The sequence below is a fragment of the Rhipicephalus microplus genome, chromosome X (assembly GCF_043290135.1).
Source record: "Rhipicephalus microplus isolate Deutch F79 chromosome X, USDA_Rmic, whole genome shotgun sequence".
Taxonomy (NCBI): Eukaryota; Metazoa; Arthropoda; class Arachnida; order Ixodida; family Ixodidae; genus Rhipicephalus; species Rhipicephalus microplus.
In genome coordinates, this window is record NC_134710.1 from 503,875,660 (window position 1) to 503,895,746 (window position 20,087).

At 47.3% G+C, this 20,087-nt stretch overlaps 1 protein-coding gene across 3 annotated transcripts in view; it reads right to left on the reverse strand.

Annotated features, from left to right (window-relative positions):
• The window catches only part of LOC119160735 (chorion peroxidase), a 1,158,638-nt gene that overhangs the window by 928,769 nt on the left and 209,782 nt on the right, over positions 1 to 20,087 (reverse strand). The window lies entirely within an intron of this gene.

The window sequence follows — 20,087 nt, forward strand, 5'->3', positions numbered from 1 at the left end:
ATGGCCGACCGTGGACCTATTTGCTTCCGCTGCGGAGAACCAGGTCATACTGCTCGCCATTGCCGTCATAGCGATTCCGGGTTCGGGAACTTTTCTCGTACCGCTTCTTTCCGCTCTGAAGACCGTCGTGCCCACGATGCCAATCAACTGTCGACTGGCCAAGCAACTACACCACGTCGCTGGCGGTCTCCATCTCTGGCGCGTCACCGTGACTTCCCTCAGAGCTACGCGGACGTCGCCAGAGGCCGTTCGCCTAGCCCGCGCCGGGGAAACTAACTGCTGCGACCTCCGCGGGCAAGGTTGCCAATCGTCGAGACACCGAAAAGTTCCCCCTATCATCGCAAGAAGATATGACGACAACCACGACGAATACGACGACGAATACGACGACGAATACGACGACGAATACTAATGCCGGTGAATTTGTACGTGCTGATCTTGGCGTTTTCATTGATGGACATCACGATACAGCACTGGTCGACACTAGCTCCGACTTCTCAATCATGCGACAAGAACTCGCCGACCACCTTAGAAAGGTCAAGACACCGTGGACAGGGCCACACATAAGGAGTGCTGGTGGTCTGCTGATGATTCCCACGGGTAAATGCACCGCTCGACTTCGCATTGGGGACTCTAGCTTCGTGGCCACTTTCGTCCTGTTGCCAGACTGCTGTAAAGAGCTAATTTTGGGCATGGATTTTCTTTGAGATCATGGCGCTGTTATCAACATCGCTCAATGTATGGTGACGTTTTGCGCACATCCGTATGTCGGCGACAGCAGCGACGAACTACGCGGCAGTTTGTGAATAGCCGGCGATGTGGCGCTCCCACCAAGATCCTGCTGCCTTGTGTCTGTGTCCAGTGGGTGGCCTTCCTATCAGGATGTGATAGTGGAGCACATAGTCGCTCTTTTGCTCACGCAAGGCATTTCCATCGCGAGAGGCTTCCTAACGCTTACTGGTGGACAGGCAGAAGTGCTCCTCACAAACTTCAGCAACGAGCGCCGTCAAATCCAGAAGGGTACCGCAATAGCCTGCTTCGACGATATAGACCAAGCCGGGGATTTCTGTGCTTTGCAACCAGATGACGCGACAGTCCCTGCCTCGACAACTTTGCCGGTGGACATCTGCTCCACGCTGCCGCCCTCTGATAAGAAGCGCCTGCTTGGACTTATACACCAATTCGAAGACTGCTTTTCGCGTACGTCAAAGGTCCAGCGGACACCATTGCCCAAGCACCGCATCAATACTGAAGACAACACGCGACCGATTCGGCAGAACCCCTACCGTGTGGCTCCGAAAGAACGCGAGGAGATTCAGAAGCAAGTACAGAAGATGCTCGTGGATGACGTCATACTACTTTCGAAAAGTCTTTGGGCGTCCCCCGTGGTTTTGGTCAAGAAAAAAGACGGCAGCTTGCGTTCTGTATTGTTTATCGCAAGTTAAAACAAGTCACGAAGAAAGACGTCTATCCACTGCCTCGCATAGACGATTCACTCAATCGGCTGCGTCATGCGCGCTATTTCTCTTCAATGGACCTCCGACGCGGCTACTGGCAGATAGAAGTCGACGGGAGAGATGGTGAAAAAACGGCCTTTGTGACGCCTGATGGCCTTTACGAATTTAAGGTGCTTCCTTTTGGGTTGTGCTCAGCGCCAGCCACTTTTCAGCGTCTCATGGACATCATACTATCGGGCCTGAAGTGGCAAACATGCTTGGTCTATCTGGACGATCTTGTTGCATTCTCAGCATCATTCGAGGAACATCTCAGCCGTCTATCCACCGTACTCCAAGCCATACGCTCGGCCGGCCTCACTTTAAAACCATGAAAAATGTCATTTCGGTTTCAACGAACTCAGCTTCCTAGGCCACGTCGTCAGTCACGAGGGTGTTCGACCTGACCCGGCCAAAATAGACGCTGTATCGCAATTTCTTGCACCCCGTGACAAAAAGGCTGTGAGACGCTTCTTAGAGTTGTGCGCCTATTACCGGCGATTTATCGAGGACTTTTCGTCTATTGCGGCGCCATTGACACGACTCACGCGTGAGGACGTCCCCTTCTTTTGGGGTGAGCAGGAGCAAATGGCATTCAATGAACTTCGACAACGCTTGCAAACACCTCCAGTCCTTGCGCACTTCGACCAGGACGCCCCTACAGTACTTCACACTGACGCCAGCAATGTAGGTCTAGGTGCCGTTCTGGTACAGTGGCAAGACGGCTGTGAAAGAGTAATAGCCTACGCCAGCAGAACTCTCTCTCTCGCACGGAGGAGAACTACTCGACCACCGAGAAGGAGTGTCTCGCCGTGGTGTGAGCAGTCATCAAATTTCGTCCGTATTTGTACGGCCGCTCCTTCAAGGTTGTTAGCAACCATCACTCTTTGTGCTAGCTCACCAACCTTAAAGATCCATCTGGTCATTTGGCGCGCTGGAGCCTAAGACTTCAAGAGTTTGACATGACCATTGTCTACAAATCTGGGAAGAGGCACACCGACGCCGACTGTCTCTGACGGTCGCCAGTGAAAACTGTCGCTCCTGATCACGAAAACATCGACGCGGCATTCTTGGGAGTTGTCAACACAGCCACTATTGCACGAGCGCAGCGCAGTGACCGTGAGCTGTTACCACTCATTGAATCTTTAGAAGGACGACTTAAAGACGTGCCGCGGTTATTTGCTAGAGGAATGCCATCTTTTTGCTTGCGAAACGATGTTCTCTATAAGAAAAACTTCTCACCAACCGGTAACCCGCACTTGCTCGTCGTGCCTGCCTCTCTTCGAGAAGAAATTATGGAAGCGTGTCATGATGAAGCAACTCTGGTCATCTAGGCTACACCTGAACACTGTGCCGACTACGATGCAAGTACTACTGGCCAAAGTTACCTGTTGGTGTTAACCATCACGTGCGAACTTGCACCGACTGCCAAAGACGCAAAGCGCCTCCCAGCAAGCCAGCCGGTCTTTTACATCCAGTCGAAGCACCCGAAAAGCCGTTCACCCAGATTGGAATAGATTTCCTGGGTCCCTTTCCAACTTCCACAACAGGGAACAGATGGATTGTTGTGGTCACTGATTACCTGTCCCGTTATGCGGAGACTAAAGCTATGCAGAGTGGCACAGCAGCAGAAGCCGCTCAGTTTTTCATTGAAAACATCGTCCTTTGGCATGGCGCTCCGACAACAGTGATCACAGACAGAGGACCTGTCTTCACCGCAGAGCTTTTGTAGTCGGTTCTCAGACTCAGCGGTGCAGCTCACCGGAGAACAACTGCATACCATTCGCAGACAAACGGACTGACGGAGCGCCTATAAAGGACCCTCACAGACATGATCAGCATGTACGTTGGCACGGAACATAGTAACTTGGATTAGATATTGCCATACGAGGCCTCTGCTTATAACACCGCTCGACAAGAAACTACTGGAATGACACCGTTCAGTCTGATCTATGGTCGCGAAGTCACGACAACATTGGACGCCTTGTTGCCGCATGAGTGTGACGCATCCATGTAGACGCCGAAGAATTCACTCAGCGTGCCGAAGAAGCCAGACAGCTCGCGCGCGTGCGCATCTGTCATCAGCAGCATCAAGATGCACAATGCTACGACACCCGGCACAAGTTTGTTAGCTACTCACCAGCCGACAAAGCGTGGGTCTGAATTGCGATACGTCGACGTGGACTGCCTAAGAAACTGCTAAGACGGTACTTTGGTTCATACAGCGTCACGCGACTCTTGAACGACGTGAACTATGAAGTCGTTCCCGACACTAATTGTAGTTCTAAGCGCCAAAAGCGTTTGCCCAAAGTCGTGCACGTCATGCGTATGAAACCGTAATTATCGAGTTCATTAGCTCCCGGTTACCGTTTTCGTACGACCACTTCATACGCCTGGTAGAGCACCTAAGTTGCGCATCGGGACGATGCTTCTTTCAGAGGGAAGCAAATGTCACCTGTTTGCTCAAGAAAGACGATGGCAGTTGTGCATGTGCCACGAAGGACCACGAAATGAACGAAGAAGAAGAACTCGCATGCGCGTTCTAATTAAAAAGATCGACCTGCTTCTGGTGTCTCAATCTCTACGGCAAGACCTCTGTTTTGACGTCGTGACAATATATATATATATATATATATATATATATATATATATATATATATATATATATATATATATAGGCAGGCATGGTGGTTGAGTGGCCGTAGCGTTGCATATAGTCCAGTAGATCCTCCGTGAGCGGTCACAACGTGGTTTATTTCGACGTTTCGGCCTTGAGTCTGGCCTTAATCAGGATTCAAGATACAGTTTGTTGGTGCTCAGCTTTATACAACCAGAGGGCAACGAAAGAGGAAAAAAAGACAGAAAAGAAAAGAGGAAAAAAAGAAAAAAAGAAAAAGGAAAGAAAAGGAAGAAAAAAGAGAAGAAGAAGAGAAAAATATATATGGTGGACGCCCCTCGGGTGCCCTCCTTCCACTCTTCCTTCCACTTCCCCCTCCACTCTTCCCTCCACTTCCCCCTTCATCTCTCTCCCCCCTCTGCCCTTCACCTTTCTGATGTCAGTGGTCTGTGTATGTTTCCGTTCACTAACGCTTTCCTCCCGATCAGACGGCCCCTTCTGGCACTGGCGGTTTGGTGTGGGGCAAACAAGAGCTTTTCAGGAAGTCTTAAGCCTTTAACTACTCGGGGTCCCGTAAACAATTCGTCGTAGAAGGAGGGGTGCCGCGTATTGTGGCAGAGGCTGGTAAGCGGGCATTTGAGGAAGTTCTAAGCCTTTAACTTCTCTGCGCCCTGTCAACATTTCGTCGTAAAAAGAGGGGTGCCCCGTATTGCGGTAGGCTGTGCAAGCGGGTGCAATGCGAATTCCTTGCCCGCTTCTGAATTACGCGTGTAGTGGGGGCCTCCCGGCTGTGCACAGGGTTGCTGGTGGGCATGTCATGCATGGCACAATTGATTGGGTAGTAAAATAAAACAGAAAACAGACGACAGCTGCACTTAGGAAGAGTAGTTACACTTGGAAATGTTTTGGGTTGTCCAGTGCCCTTCACAGCTGCAGTGCTGTGAACTCAGTTACTATTTTCAATGTTGCCGTTATTTTTTTCTAATGCTTTAATTGTTGCAACTGTACAAGGATTCTCATTTATTCCTCTATCGAGGGTGTTATATCGGTGGATAAGGTATGACTCTCGTTGTTCACGTTCTCAATTTCATTTATATCCCGTCTCCAAGAGCGTTACTGATAGTTTGTCGAATGCATGGTCGGGAAGATTGAGATGTTTTCATAGAGGTAGACTTAGGGCTGATTTCGCATGGGCTCTGTGATTATTGAAGCGAATCCTGAATGGTGTTTCTGTTTGTCCGATGTACTGCATACCACACACGTTGCATTCGAGTAGGTATACCACATCAGAGGAATCGCATGTTAGGTTTCCTCGTATGTTAATCGAAAACTTGGATTGCGTGCTAGTTGCTTTGTCTGTTTCTCGCATCGCCTTACATACAAGACATCGTGGCTTTAAACAAGACGGCATGAATTATTGGGGGGTGATGCGTTAATTTGGGCGTGGACAAGGGTGTCTTTGAGGTTACGTGGTCGTCGGTAAATGACGCCTGGATCGGATGGGAATGCGCGTTTCAGACGTTCACTTTGTTCCAGAATGTTGTAATGTCGTTTAAGAATTTTGTTTACATTGAGGAAGTTTGTGCTGTAAGTCAAGCAGAGGTTTGTTCGTTGTGGGTCTTCTCGTGGTGGTCGCTTCATAAGTAAGTCTTCACGCTTTAGTTTTCTTGCTTTTTGAACAGCGTCATTAATTACATGTGGGGGGGGGGTATTTTTGTTTCTCGAGCATAAGTTTTAGCCTCTGTGAGCTCGTGTCAAAGTCAGCGTCTCTAGAGCAGATTCGCTTAAACCGGTGAGCCTGGCTGTATGGAATACTGTTTTTACAGCGGCGTGGGTGATCGCTTTGGTAATAGAGGTATTGTTGTCGATCCGTTGGTTTGCGATATAGGGTTGTAGAGAGCTTCTCTTCTTCTATCGTTATGGTAAGATCAAGAAAATTTACGGTAACTTGCGAGTATGTGTGTGTGAAGTGTATGTTCGGATGTACAGCATTGTAAGTGTCGATAAAGCCGAGAAGTTTGTCCTCGCTAAGGGTCCAAATAAGAAAGATGTCGTTTATGTATCTTCTGCATAGCATTGGTTTCAAGGAACTTTGTGCAAGAAATTCAGATTCTAGCTTTTCCATCAATATGTTGGCATAATTAGGTGCCATTTGGTGCCCATAGCTGTCCCGCTGATTTGTCGAAAATACTCTTGGTTAAACATGAATGAATTTAATTCGAGGACCATCCTCGTCAATGTTGCAAAGGCAGAGAAATCTGGTGTGTTAGATTGTCCATGGTTTGTGTACATGTTTTGTAATGCAGCTATGCCGTCATCGTGAGGAATATTTGTATATAATGAAGAGACATCAAGAGTAACCAAGTACGAGTTTTTCGGCACACAGATACCTGCAATGTCTCGAAGAAAATGTGGGGTGTCTTTTATGTACGACGCGAGGGTGCATGGAATGTGGCTTATTAGTTTTTCCACGTACCCTGATATGGGTTCAGTTATTGTACCAAGGCCTGATATGATTGGTCGACCTGGGTTACCAGGTTTATGAATTTTTGGGAGGATGTAAAAGCGACCTGGACGAAAGTATGCTGCTTGCATCAGTTTGTGGTCAGCGTTGGTTATCTTTTCTGCATCCAACAGTTTCTTTAGTTCAGTTGATACGATACGTTTGTATTTGTCTGTCGGATCACCTGGGAGGCCTTCGTAAAATCTTGAGTCGTCTAGTTGGCGGTATGCTTCTTGTAAGTAGTTGGTTGTATTAAGGACTACAATTGCTCCTCCTTTGTCAGCGGGTTTTATTGTTATGTCTGTCCTGGATGCCAAATTTTTCATACTTATTTTTTCAGATTATGTCAAGTTTTCTCGGTTTCCTTTCTGTCTGTGCTATTCGTGTACTATATCTTTCTGTGCTGCGGAGATATAAAGGTCCAAGCACTTGTCTCGATTACTGTTCGGTGTCCAATCATTTGATTTACGACGGTGAATTGTTTCGGGGTTAGAAGGCCTGTCCAAGAAATATTCGCGCAACCTTAAGCTTCGAGCGAAGTTGTCGAGGTCTCGGAGCAAGTGGAATTTATCGAAAAATTTTGTGGTTGGGCAGAAGCTTAGTCTCTTAGATAGCAGTTTTTCTTCGTCAGGTGACAAGCTCGTGTCCGATAAGTTTACAACCACAGTGTGACAGGGTGTGTTCCTATATGGGTGCTCGTTTGTACCATTAGTGACTTTCTGGGGGGTGGTGTTATTGTGATAAGGGACAATATCAGGGAACGCGGGTTTGGGCACATGGTATCTTTTGAGTTTATGAATTTTTGTGGTCATGATGGCTTGGTATTTATTCTGTTCAAATTCTGTTAATTGCGTGATTTCTTTGTTCAATAAAGTGTTGTGGCGGAGAATGGTGTTGGCCATAACGACCAGTTTCTTTACCTGCTTATCACTGTGATTAGGAGCGATTTCTCTTAATTTAAGAGATGCCTCAAGGAGGACGTTTTTCCATGTTATTTGGTCGTGTTCATCTAGATTTGTAGCGGCTGGTGTGAGGGAGAGTGTCATACCCTTGGGGGCTACTCTAGCACGAAGGAACACTTGCAATGTTGATTTATGCATTTCATGTCTAATTTGCTTATGCATTTACATGTCATGACAAATCGAGTGTCGAGACTAGGATGGTCGCCTCGTCCGGTTGCAAAGCGAAGCAATTTCTGGCTTCGTCCACATCGTCGTAGTAGGCAATCGCGGTGCCCTTCTGAATGTGACGATACTCGTTGCTGAAGTTGGTGATGAGCACTTCTGCCCACCCATCAATTAGTGCCAGAATGCCTCTCACCACTGAACCACCTTGCGTAAGCAATAGCGTGTCTATTCGCTCCGCTATCACCTCATTACGGCACGGCCGTTCACATATCACCGACACAAGGCAGCAAGATCTCGGCAGGAGCATCACATCATCGCCTACACGTAAACGTTGCAGTTGTTCTTCAGTGGTGGCGTCGACGTAAGTATGGGCGGAAAAGGTGACGATACGTTCAGTAATGTGAATGACAGCACCGTACTCTCGCAAAAAATCCATACCCAAAATCAACTCTTTACAACAGTCCGGTAAAATGACAAAAGTGGCGACGAAGTTCGAATCATCGATTATAAGCCGAGTGGTGCATTTACCGGTTGGCGTCATTAGCTGCCCACCCGCACTCCTTACGCTCGGCCCACTCCACAGCGTCTTAACCTTCTTAAGGCGGTTGGCGAGCTCTTGTCGCATAATAGAGAAGTCAGCACCAGTGTCAACCAGTGTTGCTACGTGGTGTCCGTGTATAATTGCGCTGAGGTTGGCACGTACAAATTCATTGGCAATAGTACTCGTGGTTGTCCTCGTCTTCGTGATCACCGTCATCACGTCGGCTTTGTGTAAAGGCAAGGGGGTCTTTTTGGCGTCTCGGCGATTGACAACCTTGCCCCCGGAGGTCGTGGCAGTTAGTTTCTCTGGCACGGGCTTGGGGAGCGGTTTCTGACGGCGTCAGCGTATCTTTGGCAATTCGGGGAATTCTGACCTCGTGCAGGTGAAAGATACCGCCAGCGATGACTTGGTGAAGACGCTTGGTTGGTCGGCAGGTGATGAGCACCGTGGTCACAAGGGTATTCAGAATAAAAGGAAGTGGGCCGAGAAAAGTTTCCGAACCGGGCTTCTCGCTGACGGCAGTAGCGCGAGATGTGGCCTGGTTCGCCGCAGTGGAAACAAAGGGGTCGACGGTCGGCAGTGCGTCACAAGTCAGTCCGACGTACTGGTGATCGCCGCACAGGTTCCCGCTGCCACCACGACAAGGTAACGGGCCATGGCTGAAAGGGTGCTTCTTCTGGGGCAGGCGGATGACGGCCAACGGCATCGGCATAGGTCGGTGGACGTGGTTCAGGTGGTGGCGCCGGTGATGGAAAAGCTTGCTGTAGTTCCTGGCGCACAATTTCTGCAACAGAAGCAACTGGGGGATCGGTAGACGGAAGGCCGAGGGCCCGCATTCCTTCCCGCCGGATTTGTCGAATCATTTGCCGTAAAGAGTTTTCGGAAACGGCAGCGTTTTGAGCGGCGGCACCAACAGGCGTTTGGTCGGGCAGGCGGTCAAAGTGGCGGCATTGTTGCTGGAGCGCCCGCTAAATGACAGTCGCCTCTTTGATGAATTAGTCCACTGTTGTTGGCAGATTTCGTTCAAGGCCGGCGAAAAGCGGTTTCTTAACTCCCCGCATCAGGTGACGAACTTTCCTTGCCTCGGGAATGTCAGAGTCAGCGCGGCGAAATAGATGGGCCATATCCTCAGCAAACATGGCGACGCTTTCGTTCGGCTTTTGCATGCGGGCTTCAATCATATGTTGTGCGAGATCCCGTTGGTCCGCTTTCAGGAACGTCTCGAGAAGCTGTTGGCGGAAATTGTCCCAGGTTAGGAAAGTAGGCTCCCTGTTCTCGTACCTAGTGCGAGCGTTATTTTTCATTGCGAAGTAGGCACGGCCAACTTTTTTTTTTGCACGCTCCAACGATTCACCACAGCGGTCCGCTCAAACTGGTCAAGCCATTCCTCGACATCTTCGTATGGTTCTCCACGGAAGGCTTTGGGAACACGAGGAGTCTCAAAAATTACCTGTAAGAGTGAGTCGTCTGGGTCGGAAGAAGATTCGCAGACGTTGAAGGGGCCGCCATGTTGGTACCAGGAGATGCCGTCAAGAGTTGGGCACGACAGAGTGGGCACAACAGAGGCGCCGAGAGCATGATTCTCAGGAACCCCGTCTTGCTTGTTATTCAGGTGCTGCTTCATGTTCGTGCCATCTGCGCATCGGCGTTCCCTTGTACCGAGACGCCATCAGCAAGATATGCTGCCTGGAGCACGTATCCTCCCGTGTACGGGATCGACACCAATTCTTCAAGCCTGCACACTACTACTCCGTCCCTTGCGGCGCATCGAGTACCACCATCAACCACGTCATCGACACCAACGGATATAAGAAGAAGCGATCGGCCGGTACCGACCAGTGGGCACGACAGAGGCGCCGAGAGCATGATTCTCAGGAACCCCTTCTTGCTTGTTATTCAGGTGCTTTCATGTTCGTGCCATCTGCGCATCGGCGTTCACTTGTACCGAGACGCAACCAGCAAGATATGCTGCCTGGAGCACGTATCCGCCCGTGTACGGGATCGACACCAATTCTTCAAGCCTGCGCACTACTACTCCGTCCCTGGCGGCGCATCGAGTACCACCATCAGCCACGTGATCAACACCAACGGATATAAGAAGAAGCACTCGGCCGGTACCGACCAGTGGGCACGACAGAGGCGCCGAGAGCATGATTCTCAGGAACCCCTTCTTGCTTGTTATTCAGGTGAGAGACTACCGTCCGGAGCTTCAATATTGTAGTGATGATGTATGCCTTGTGCTTCTGCCGTGCCCACGGTCGCTACTACTTGTTCTTTCTGCAGTGTATGACTGTTTTGAAGACCTGCTACCTCATTGTGGGGACGTTGAGTCGAACCCTGGCCCCACAGCAGCTATGCTTCAGAAGATTTTAGATGAAATTCGTCTACTCAAAGAAAGTTCAGGTACCACCACACAACGCTTGAGTGAAACTTGTGATAAGCTCTCAGCAATTGAGAGAAAGCTAGATAAACTATCTGGCACCGTAACAAGTTACACCACTAAAGTAGACAAACTACAACAACAAGTGGACAGCCTCGTTTATAAAATCAAAGACTTGAAAAACTGCAGTCGGAGGGGTAATTTGATAGTGTAGGGTATCAAAGAGATGAAGGATGAAAAGGTGGAGTTGCTAGAGCAGATAGTATCGAACGACATTCTTGGTGAAATACTAAAAGTGAAGAACGTCGGAATAAAATATATTCACAGGATAGGTAGAAAAAGGAAAACAAATGTAGACCAGTCATTTTCAAGCTGGTGGACGGTAGAGACAAGGCAAGGATACTAAAAAACTTTAAAAACTTGAAAGACACGGAATATGGCATATCAGAAGACTTTTCGTCTCGCGTCCGGGCTGTCCGGAAAAAACTTTGGGATAGCACTGCTGAACTAAGAAAGAAGGGGATAAAAGTGATGCAGTCGTTCGACAAGATCAAAGTCGATGGTAAGCTTTTCGTGTGGGACGACACTCTTGGAGCGAGAGTCCCTTTCGCTCCGCAGTGACGATTGCCACCAAACCACGACCGAGCTGATAGCAAAGGAAAGAGCGACTCTGATGTGCCTTCGCTCACAAATTCCAAACCCTTTTCTGTTTTGAATATAAATGCACGAAGTATTTTAAACAAGTCTGATGATCTGGAAAGCGTTCTCACCGTATACGATCCCGACGTCACGGCTGTAACAGAAACGTGGCTAAGTGACGACATTCCAGACTCGGTAGCGATACCGAGCTCCCACGAAATCTATCGCTGTGACCGGGCTTCAAAAGGTGGGGGTGTGGCACTAATAATAAAAAAAGGCCTGGACTATAACCCCCTTCTCCAACACAAAAACATTGAAATGGCTTGCATTGTTCTTCGCCATCCGCAACTCAACATCTTTATCGGTGTATTTTACAGGCCACCAAATTCCAACATTACAGTACTTGAAGCATTTGCAGATTATGTAGGCGTGTATGCAAAGCGCTACACGCATATGGTACTCTGCGGTGATTTTAATCTGCCCCGAATTGACTGGGATTCGATGCGTGCCGTTCCTACCTGCGATAATTCCGAACTACTGCTTGATGTTGTTTTTTCTTGTAAATTAGGCCAAATTGTGCATGAACCTACTCGTGTTTCGACAAACTCAAGGTCACTACTTGACCTTGTCTTTCTTTCTGAATCCGTTCAACGGCTCGGTTTTGATGTCAATGTTCTGCCCGCGATTTCAGATCACGAAATAGTACAGTTCAAAAGCCATATGTTGCCCTCAACTTTGCGGGCAATCATTAAGCCATGTAGAGATTTTAACAGTGCTAATAATGAAAGTATTTTGGACTTCCTCGAACTAGATTTCGACACCTTTAGGAGCAAATACAATAGCGGGTATCTCGGCGTAAACGGATTATGGTTGCACTTCAAGACGGCCGTGCATACTTGTATTAACAAATATGTCCCACAAAAGCAAAGAAAGATTACCCGCCAAAGCCCGTGGATTACGCGTGACATAATTCACTTAAAACGTCGTGTTAGGCGTCTCTCCCGAGCGCCCAAAACGCCTAACGTGTTACCTTCCCTAAGGGCTGACCTACGGAAAAAAATCAAAGAATCAAAGTATCACTTTTTCAATGTTAAGATGCACGGCTTTCTTGTCACCAACCCTAAGAAGTTCTGGACTCACATCACCCAAAAGAAAGACCCAGTCGGCAAAATTAAAATAAACGACAGGGAAGTGTCCGATGCCTGCTCGATAGCTAGGGCTTTTAATGCTTTTTTCTCGTCTGTATTTGTACGTGCAACCCAGTGTTGCACTAATTTCAATATTCCTGGCTTTGACATTCCCGATATAACTATTACCGAGCCGGGAATATTTTCGGCTTTGCTCAACCTTGACCCCAAAAAGTCCGCAGGTCCCGACAGAATACCAAATGCATTCCTTTACCGGTATGCGGAGTGGTGCTCGAAATACCTTTACATTATATTTAACGAAAGTCTACTAAGCGGTGTGGTTCCAGACGATTGGAAAACTGCAAAAGTTACTCCTGTGCATAAATCCGGCGATAAACTTTCTGTAAAAAACTACCGCCCCATATCCCTTTTGTGTACAGCCAGTAGAGTTTTGGAGCACTTTATATTTAAACACCTAGTAACGTATCTTGAGAGCAACATGTTTTTTACGAGCAATCAACATATTTTTCGGCGTGGATTTTCCACGGGTACACAACTAATACACACGACTAACGACATCTCAAAAGTTTTAGATAAGGGGGGGGCAAATAGACGCTATATTCTTGGATTTCGAAAAAGCTTTCGATCGAGTACCCCATAGCAACCTGATGTTAAAAATTCGAAACTTGGTCAAAAATGAGAAAATAACTCAGTGGTTGGACTCCTACTTATCAAGCCGGTATCAGTATGTTCAGATAGGTGACTCTGCCTCTCACTTGTCATCAGTTGTTTTTGGAGTCCCACCGGGCTCCGTCTTAGGTCCGTTGCTTTTCTTTATCTATTTAAACGATTTACAGTTCGACTGTCTGGTGCGTTTCCGTTTCTTTGCCGATGACTGCATTGTTTATCTCCCTATTGAATCGGTAAATGACCAGAAAGTTCTCAACAGATACTTAACAGCTGTTAGTAATTGGTGTGCCGATTGGAACATGAGCCTCAACACAACAAAGTGCCGCCAAATGACAATAACGCGCAAAAAGTTTCCATTTCAATATGCTTATCAAATTAACAATCTTGAATTAGAGGTTGTTAACGAGTTCAAATATTTGGGCGTAACCATGACATCAAACCTCACCTGGAACAAACACATACAAAATATTACATCATCAGCACTGCGCAGGCTTTGGCTTTTAAGACACCGACTTCAGCACTGTTCAAGCAGAACGAAGACCGTTGCGTACACTACGCTGGTCCGCCCCTTGCTCGAATATGCAGACGTTGTTTGGGACCCACACACAAAGACGGATTCAGCGATGCTCGAACGGGTACAAAAGAAAGCGCTGCGATTTATTCACAACGCATACAGCAGGCGAGTATCAGTGACAACTGCGCAGGCGTTCTGACCTACCAAGACTAGAGTCCCGCCGTAAATTACATCAACTTCAAATATTACACAGCATAGTCAATGGTTATTCAAAGCTTGACTTCAATACTTATCTCGAATTCAACATGTCGCGCCCCACCCGGAACAAGCACAACAAAACAATCCTAATGCCTTTCACGAGAACAAACGCTCACCGTCTATCCTTTTTCCCGAGAACGATAGCAGAATGAAACACTTTGCCACGCGACGTTACTAACTTAACTAATCAAAATGCTTTTTCAACGGCTATTCAAAATTGTGTATGATTGGAAGTGGTGGTCTTGTTCCCCTGTCCTATTGAACTAACGTATTTCACGTGTTATCTTGCTACCATGCCACAACGCACACTGCTTGTCTTTTTTTTTTCACGCTTCGTGGTCAATGCGCGTAGTGTACTTTGTGTGTTTTGCATTAGACTAGCATTGCCGGTTTTATTGTATATTCATGTAGCTATTTGTAACGAGAATTACTGCTGCTTTGCGAATCGTGGGCCGTGTTACTGATTGCATGCGCTTGTGTGTCGTGACAATCTGTAAGCTTACTGCATTATTGCTTCCCTGTGTACCGCGGACCGTGTTACTGGTCGCGTGTAAACTTTGTATTCAAACTCTGCACTGTACCACTTCTGCCCTGGCTGCCAAAGGGTGGCTGGCAGTATTGAATAAAAGAAAAAAAAAGAAAAAATAGTTCTGGACTTAGGCCTAGTAGGCACCTGCTGAATTGGTGTACTGGAGTCGCAACAAGATTTTGAGGCTCCGGACTGGGTGTACGGTCCCGAACAACGCTTTCTTGCATCAGGTTGCAGGCCCCAGCACCTACATCAGTGTCGCGACGTCAAGACAGAGGTCGTACTTGAAGAGGCTGAGAAAACAGCAGTGGGTCGGTCTTTTTATTAACCACGCGCACGAGAGATTTCCTCGTCTTTCTCGTTGTTGCGTTCTGCATAAAAGCGTGCATATGCGCATATGCGTTATCGCCTTTGTCTATTTTGCGGGACGCACGTGACAATATATATATATATATATATATATATATATATATATATATATATATATATATATATATATATATATATATATATATATGATTCAAAAAAGTAATTCTGTGGGTCAGGTGCAAATATAATTAGGAATAAAGAAGCACACTTACGAAAATTTGATAATTGTTTACTCTACGATTCGGCCGTGGCACGGCCTTCGTCCGGATTAACAGAAATACGAGTATGTGGCCGCTTTTATGGGCAGGCATGAACACGTCTGTACAAAACACGTGCGATCAGCATGTGAGTGCCACAAAAATATTTTTAAACAGCTGTGACTACACTATTAAACCATAAAAAATTTAATACAATAGACAAGATTGTGGGCTTGTAAAAAGGCATTTGTAACATTCACCATTGACGACGAGTATAACGCATGAAAAAATAACAAAAAATAAAAAATGATAAATATGTGATAAACTTTAGAAAGTATAGAGTACGTTAGGGATGCTTCTTTAAATATTTCGTGAAATTGCGGACGTCATGGCATCATAGAAAGGCATGACACTTTGCCTACACATTCGTTAATGCCGGATAACAGACTGTTGAACTTGTGAATCAAGAACGATTCTCGAATTTCGCGATCATGGTGCAATTTAAAACCTGATTCCAATACTTTCACCATAATATTGTCAAACAAATGACCGTAGATGAAAATACTTGGACAATGGGAGATGTGGCAAACTGTTTATGTGTTATTTGTGGTTGTTGAAACGGATGCGAAAGGATATCTCGGTTTGACCGATGTATTGCATGTGGAAGATTGAGCATTCAAGTAAGTAAATAATGTTACTGTATCGCAGTTCAAGTCCCCTTTGATCCTAAGTGAGAAGTTAGATGCCGTGCTTTTAGTAACAGTCGCAGTGGTCATGTGCACGAAAACTTTACATCGCGGTTTGTTACATGGGTGACAACCAACAGAAGCAATCAATCTAGTCTTTGAAAAAATTACCTTCTCGCCCAGGTTTCTTGATCTCCGATATACAACTCGTGGTGATTCAGTGAAGTGTTCTTAAGCCGATCGCTCTGTGTCAACAAGTTATGATGCCTTCTAAGTATATGGGACACGTTAGGAATATGTGCAGAATGCGTTAGAACGAGGTTGCAGCTGGAATGTTGTGCTCATCGCTTGTCCTTACTGATGAGCATTGCACGATCGAGACATTTGGCCCGCTGGAGAGCGTCGTCGATTATTTGCGAAGGATATCATTGTTCGGTTAATGGTTTACGAAGCAGGTCACAGTTGCGAGTCCCTGTTGTCCAAACAAATTCTTTTAAAATGAATAGCTTCGCTATTGGGGATACTTATTTTGCAGTGTTTGACATGACTGCTTTTAAAATGAAGATATTTTTGTCGGTCAGTGGGCTTCCCGTAACGATTCGTCGTTAGTTTACTATTGCTTAAAGCTACATTGGCGTCAAGGAAGTGTATGGTGACTCGTGTATAAGAGTGGGTAAAGGAAAGGTATATATATATATATATATATATATATATATATATATATATATATATATATATATATATATATTAGGCAGGTTTGATGAATAAAAACAACTGCCTGGTTCAAGGGGAGTCAGTCACTGTCACGAGCTTAGCTCTTCGTTCCAGGCTCTCCGACTAGATACCGTCTCTCTCCCTCTTCCCCATTACATTTTCCCGGGGGTGAAGAGGAGCCATCCTGGTGACTCAGGGCGAAGCAAGCACAAGGTGGTCATAGTAAGGTTTTAAGCAGCAAATGTGGACATTCTCACTACCACGGCATCGTCTGTCATCGGCAGGTGTCACTGGTTCGCCGATGTAGTTGACCGGTGACGTGCATTGAACGATGCGGTACGGACCATTGTACTTGGGTTCAAACTTTCGGGAGAGGCCGGGGGACTGGAATGGATCCGAAAGCCATACAAATGAGCCTACGGGGAAGCTATGAGCAGGCTTGTCTCGGTCAAGTCGTTCTTTTTGGAGACCTTGTGTGACGGACGTAAATGAACGCGCTAACTGACGCCCCTCTTCGGCACACTGAACAAGTTAAGAGGCTGGGCGGTATTTTGAAGCATCTGGGCGGTAAGTAAGTATCATGTCAAGCGTAGAAGAGGGCTCACGTTCGCACAGTAAAAAAAGGGGAAAACCCAGTAGTTGCTTGCGTGGCCGTATTATACGCATACGTCACGAAAGGGAGCAGCAAGTCACAATTAGAATGGTCGGAGAATATGTACATAGAGAGCATATCACCGAGCGTGTAGGTAAAGCACTCTGTCAAACGTTTTGTCTGTGATTGATAGCTTGTAGTGGTGCGATGAATAATATTGCACTCACTGAGAAGCTCCTGGTCGATGTGCGATAGAAACGCAAGACCACGGTCACTAAGCAGCTCACGTGGCCTGCCATGGCGAAGTACAAACCTACGCAAGATGAACAAGGCGACATCACAAGCAGCAGCTGCTGGCAAAGCGGCGGTTTCGGCGTAACGTGTTAGGCACTCAACGGCCACAATAATCGAGTGATTTCCAGCAGGAGTAGAACGTAGTGGCTTGTAGAGGTCGATGTCGATTCTATCAAACGGCCGAGCTGGACATGGCAATGGTTGTAATTCGCCAGAGGCATAACCAGTTGTTTCCGTCGCAGACAGTCAGTGCTGGAGCGCATGTACTTGCGAACGTACGAGTACATTCCACGCCAGAAAAATCGCTGACGAAGCCGGTCGTAAGTTTTCAATACGCCAGCGTGTCGGTTTGAGGGTCTGCATGGAAGTACGCGCACATGTTGGAGCGCAAATGGCAAGGTATAACAAGAAGCCATATCCTACTATGCGGCTGATAGTTGTGACAGTACAACATAGCATCCCGTATCGCATAATGGGGAATTTGCCGACGTAGTGCACGAGGTAGACGCTGGCGTGCTGTCACCGAAGGCGAGAGATCATCACGTCTGAAGGGCAGGGTCGATGGCGCATAGGTGATAGACGCAGAATAACGCATTCGATGCTCTACGATAACGAGCATCGAACGCGTTATTCGAAGGTCGTAGGTTCGATTCCTGCTCACGGCTGGTTATTTTTTCATCCACTTTTCTTTCTTCTTTCTGCTTATTTACATTCCATTGGTTCTAATAACTTCCCTTGTACATTCCTTGGCATTACTGTCTGTTAGATCTCATTAATTTTGCGTTAAAACATGGAAAAACGAGCCCTTAGGTATACACTGCTTTCCCTTTTACACACACACATATATATATATATATATATATATATATATATATATATATATATATATATATATATATATATATATATATATATATATATATATATATATATATATATATATATATATACTGTGAGCATTATTTATGCGTCCCATCTTTTCATCTGTACATACTCCTCATCACCAGTCAAGTTTAGGTTGTGGGGCTCATAATCGGGTCAATAAAGGAGAGTGTTGAGTGTACTCGACGCCATCTTACAAGTGGTGGAGAGTGCTGCCCGTTTCCTGCGTCCTCTCGCGTTCTCGGACACCCCAGCGTCTTCTAGAATACATCCCTGGAGCTCCGTTCAGGCCGCCGCTTAAACGACCTGGGTCCGGTAATGTCACAAGCCGCCCAGTCCCGCGTGCCAGTTTCGCCACCGCTCCCACCGCCAAGAAACCCTTCTCACGTAGTCACCAGCCCTCAAAAGGATCCTCCGCTGTTCGCAGGACTTCCGGGTGAAGACGTTGAAGACTGGCTCGAGGAGTATGACCGCGTGAGTGTTATCAAGAACTGGGATGAGCCTGCAAAACTCACCCACGTGGCATTCTACTTGAGCGGCGTCGCAAAAACGTGGTTTTTCAACCACACCACAGATTTTCCGACATGGCCCGCCTTTACACGTCAGCTCCACCAAATTTTTGCCAACCCGTCAGTGCGCTCGGATATCGCCAAAAAGAGGCTTGGTGCACGTGTTCAACGCCCTGGCGAGTCTTACACTTCTTACATCGAAGATGTTCTCGCCCTTTGCCGCCGCATCGACAACGATATGGCGGAAAACGACCGTGTGCGCCACCTGCTAAAAGGAATTGCGACTGTCGCTTTTAACGCGCTTGTGGTGCGAAATCCCTAAACCGTAGCCGATGTTGTCGCTACCTGTCAGCGCCTTGAGGAGCTTCAGACCACTCGGGTACAACCTGATATGTCTGATCTGAGCTCAAGTCATGATACAACAGAGCTGCGTGCACTGATCCGCTGTATCATCCGCGAGGAACTTTATGCACACGCTTCACCTCGCCACCTTGACATTCGAACGACGTCACCTGCTACTAGTTTACGGGACGTCGTGAGGGAGGAACTGCCCTTGATGACTAGTACACCAGCTCCGAGTTCACATCCCATGCCCAGTTATGCTCATGTTGCTGCAACGACGCCTGCGCCCCACCAGAGCCTGGCCTCGATGACTGCCACACCTGTCCCGAGCTCATATCCTGTGGCCATGCCAACGTATGCTCAGGTTGCTGCTAGGACACCTGCACCCCAGCAAAGCCCAATGCAGCTACCAGCGCCCGAAGTGCATGGTTCGCTCAACTCACTCGCACCGCGACCATCTTCCCAGCATTACAACGCCTGGCGCAGTTCGCGACCGACTTGCTTCTATTGCGGCATCCGTGGTCATATTTCAAGGTTTTGCCGACGCCGTCAGCAAGACGAACGACGAAGCTACGATAACCTTGAACGGGACGACTTCTACGCGACTGGCCCACCCTATCGTCGGCTGTATCCGAACAGCACACGCCGGTCGCCGTCTCCGCAGAACTTTGACCCAGTTGGCAGTTCCCAGTTCTCACGTCGTCGGTCACCTTCACCGATGCGGCGTTCCTCTTCTCCTCTCCGACCTTCTACTTCAATTCCCGACTGCCAACTGAAAAACTGAACAGTGCAGCTTCGGGAGAGAAAGCTGCATCTTTCGAACTGCGTCAAACTCCTCCGGACCGCCCATCGAATGTTTTATTGGTGTATGTTGAAGGTATACAGACAGAGGCACTGGTGGACACAGGCGCATCACTTTCCGTAATTCGTGCAGACTTTTGTACCCGCTTGAAGAAAGTTAGGACGCCCTACGATGGTCCTCCCCTTCGTTGCGCAGGTGGAGTCCCTATTCAGCCTTCAAGTGTTTGCACAGTCCGCGTTTTCATAGATGGCATCCTTCACCATATTCAGTTTCTTGTACTTC